Here is a 4,460-nt window from a genome sequence, read left to right on the forward strand (position 1 = left end):
AATTTTACACAGGCTATTTTAAATTCTACTCATCAACCCTGTGTCTTTTAAAAATAGAATTAGTGCCTTCCTGGTGATTCTTATCCCCTCTCCGTCTCCTTCTGATCCCAGTATGCCCGTCAGATTCCACTCCTGCCCTGCCTCCTGAACCCTATCTTTAAACACCCGTCTTTCCACCTCATTCAATGTGCAGTACAATATGCAGCACGGTCTATACACAGCAGTTCGTGTAATTGTCACGTTATTTTTAATCTATTGATTCGTGTACGACAACAAGTTTATCCCGTTTTTTTTCGTGGTGGCCAGCACGAAATGGGAACCATCTATTCAGAGGTTGGGTTTAGGAAAAACACAACGGGGACAGGACACCTCACACGCCGGGGGACGCGCGACAATAACGGACGGTTGGGATTAGGAAGACAACGGGAAACAAAACGCCACACGCCGGGCCACAATCCCCGGTCTCCGGGGTGAAAGTCCTGTATTGTTTGACCCAACCTGATGATTTTCGGCATTTCATACTACTCCCGTATTCGTGCTGTGCTCACGAAATATGCTTCCCATTGAAATACATTAGTTTACATTTTCGTGCTGGCCACCACGTAAAAAACGAGAAAAACGTCCCGTGAACACGAATCAATAGATTAAATAACGTGACCATTTCACGAACTGCCAACATGTTCCGCATTTTCTTTAACCTCACAGTTTTCCCTATTACTTTTCCCCATTAAAACAAGGTGCCATTCAGTCCTGTGTGATCCACTCTGATTCTTGTCATTATAATTTCCTCCCTCCTCCTCCTTTCCCTATAATTCTTTATACTGACAGACTTTTGTATTTTATAATATCACCTATCTTTTCTGTCCTCCCACCATTTCTGCCATATATCAATTCCTTTCTTCTTAACCACAGCTTTTCCTTCACCTTTTCCAAGTGGAATTGGAACTGTTATTATTATTATTATGTTACTTTAGTAATGCCTCTTTCGCTAGTTTGTCTGCACCCTCGTTCCCTTTCACCCCCTCATGAGCTAGCACTCAGGGAAAACTCAGATCAGAGTTCACTTCAGACGAGATCTTGGTGGACCAGCTCTGATTGAATGTATGTTGCCAGGGAAACTTAGATGCTGTTCGTGAACCCACAATTGTGTTGTAATTCTCTATGCTGGACTTCAGTAAACTTTGCTTAACTGAACTCTTCGTCTCAGATTGATCCTTGTGTTCTGGTAAACTTAAAGGAACACACTGACTTATTGAGACTTTGTCTTATTCACTGTATCCCCCAGAGTTAGATAAGTCCATACATACCCTTCTCATCTCTGTGTGTATTGTAACTCTGTCTGACGGCTCCACCTGTAGCTTAGCCTAGCACGGATCCTGAAGGTAATCGGCTCCATCTAGCCTACTGCTCCGAATAAGTGACAAAATAATGCCAACATGTTCCTATTTACTTGTTGTGATTTGTATAGTCACAGCGTGTACAAATAACAAGGTCACATGAGACACAGCCATCTTCTAACCGTATATAAATTGGGAACTATATTCTCAGAAAGGCGAAGCATTGCTACTCTGCTCGGGGCTTCTCAGGTGCTGCAAACATATCACTCCGCCCAAGTAGCAGAAGTTTTTGAGTTTTGATTTGACACGCCTTAAAGTCTTATTTTAGATATAATTCCCTCTTCAGCACCCAACAAAACTGAACATCTAAGCCACCACGGTGTAATCTTAGCAAACTGTGATGAAGTTCTATAAGTAGGTCATCTCTGACAGATGTCATTGACTGTATGCTTTCTATGACAGCTAAAGAGTCTGTGTATAATACCACCCTATCAGGTCTGACCTCTTCAACCCACTGTAGTGCAATGATGGCTGCCACTATTTCTGCTGTATATAGCCTACAGATAACTGGTCAGATAATCTTTTGGAGAGATTTATTTTAAATTCTGGGATATGTATACCAACTCCCACATATTCCTGTTTGTTCTTGGATCTGTCTGTGTACATTTTTAGATAATTATAATAATTGCTTCTCAGGTAAATGCTTGTTTTAACTCCCACTTCCTCCATTCTCCATGTTCTTTTGTTTTCCAGGATATTGATATCTGCCTTTACTTTTGGAAAAAGCCATGGTGTAATGTCACTAACTGGGTTGGTCGTGGTGAAATCTAAGGCTTCCATTTCATGTTCCCTCACTCTCTTTTCCCTCGTCCATCTGAACCCAAGCCCCTGAAACATGGAATACTCCCAACATTCCTGTATTGTCTCTTTTGTAGGATTGTCTTTCCCACTTCCTTTTAATTGGATCCAATTTGCGAGCGCAAGTTTCTCTCTTCTTAACTCCAGTTGTGTCTCTCCTGCTTCTGAGTATTGTGTTAATGGGGGTTTGCTTGTTGATATCTTGAACCCCCACGCATATGACCACTTCTCTACTTTCCTTATTTTCTAACACATAAGACACATTCCATCCTCTCACCCAAATAGCCCCATCGTCCGCATATAGCGCAGCTTTAATGTATCCAAGTTTGAGAAAATATCATTTATCATGATGTTGAACAGTACAGGGCTAATCGCACTCCCCTGGGGAATACCATTGTACATCTAAATCCATAGACACCTCTGATCCAACCTTACCTCAAATTTTTGTTAAAAAGTCCATAATCCAATTATACAACCTTCCTCCAATACCCATACTACTTAGTTTAATAAGCAGCCCTTCCCTCCACATAGTATCATATGCCTTTTCAATGTCAAAATACACTATTGTCATCAGCTCTTTCATTTTCAATGCCTTTTCCACCTCATTACTTACTCTAACTATAGCATCTGTTGTGGAGCGTCCTTTTCGAAATCCACTTTGTATATCAATCAGTAATCCTCTCTGTTCCAATATATGTGATATCCTGCGAACTATTATCCTCTTCATCCTTTTGCATAAGTGATATGTCAAAGCTTTGTGCCTACAGTTACCAGGATTAGCTGGGTATTTACCAGTTTTGTTGAATGGTATTATTACTGCACTTTTCCAACTCTTCAGTATCATCCATCCATCCAGATTGTATTAAAGACTCTTACTAACGTAAATTATTCTACTGGTAGCTGTCGGAACATGGCATAACATAATTGGTATATATATATATATATATATATATATATATATATATATAATATACCATCCTCCCTCTTCAACTTCACGTCCTTATTCTCTCTGAGTGCAATATCTTTCTGTTGCTTATGGATATCAGTAAGGTGATCACCCTGTGTACTGCCACAAATGCATCAGGGTTACACCCTCCCTTTCATCAACAGATCCTCTGCCTCTCTGGGCAAGACTTAAAAAAGAATGTAAATTACATTATATAGGATAGTAAAATCTTGTTTGTTGGTTTCCTAATACATTTTACAAAAATGTATTAATTTGATATGATTTTTGTTTACATATGGTTCAAAATGCTTTGATTTGAACAATACAAAGTATGTTAGTTCAATATTATTGAATCAGCTTAATTAACTGAGCAGATCATTAAAAAAAATGTCTTATTGTGACACAGGCGTCACATTAGGTTTTCCATGACTCGTTTAAGGTTGATATATGTCACAACGATATTTACGGTGTTTGGTGTTTTAATCCCCCAACGTCGTCTTCCAGGCAGCGCTGCCTGGAAGGCACTTGGATTAGGCAATGGTTATGGTTAGGGTTAGGCTTGAAGTCGACGTTGGGGGCTTAAAACACCACCGAGCGATATTTACCTAATGGGTTTTATATATATTTGTTCAACAAATGTGGACAGAACAGGTTAATTGTAATATATGACTTGTTACGTAAGCATTAAAATCTTTAAATGACTTGAATCTTACTTTAGAAACAGAAAAAATAAAGCTAGTTCTGTCATATCTGTTGACCACGGCCTTCTTGGAAATGTTGTCATGGAAACACAAATTGACAAACTGTCATATGACCGCCACCAGGATGTTCCATCAGTGTCACTTAGGGGCTTCATGAGTTAAAACCAAGGATAAAGCTGAATGAGGAACTTTCCAGAACATTTAAAGAGTGTGTGACATGTGTGTCACCGTGGGTCCTTATGGGTTAATAACAGTTCAGAACCAGAAAATACAATAAATAAACCTTTTCAGTCAAATCTTAATTTACTTCAAGATCAAGAATGAACTTTGAAGCTCAGATTATTGCCAGTTTATTACATTGTATATTACATTTGTGATATACATGAGATAAGAGCAATAGGTAACATAGCAGCACACAGCCTCTCCATTTACACACATACATCCAGTTATCATTCAGTAACACACAGATCCATATACAGAACATACACACAAAGATATTGCACATTCCTCCACGTAAAAGCCACAACCATAAAAATATATCCTGGAGAGAAGATAGAGGCAGCATGCCAATTCTTTTTCCAGCGATTCTGGTCAGGTTTTCAATTTGTGATTTGAGTT

The sequence above is a fragment of the Sander lucioperca genome, chromosome 8 (genome assembly GCF_008315115.2).
Source record: "Sander lucioperca isolate FBNREF2018 chromosome 8, SLUC_FBN_1.2, whole genome shotgun sequence".
Classification (NCBI taxonomy): Eukaryota; Metazoa; Chordata; class Actinopteri; order Perciformes; family Percidae; genus Sander; species Sander lucioperca.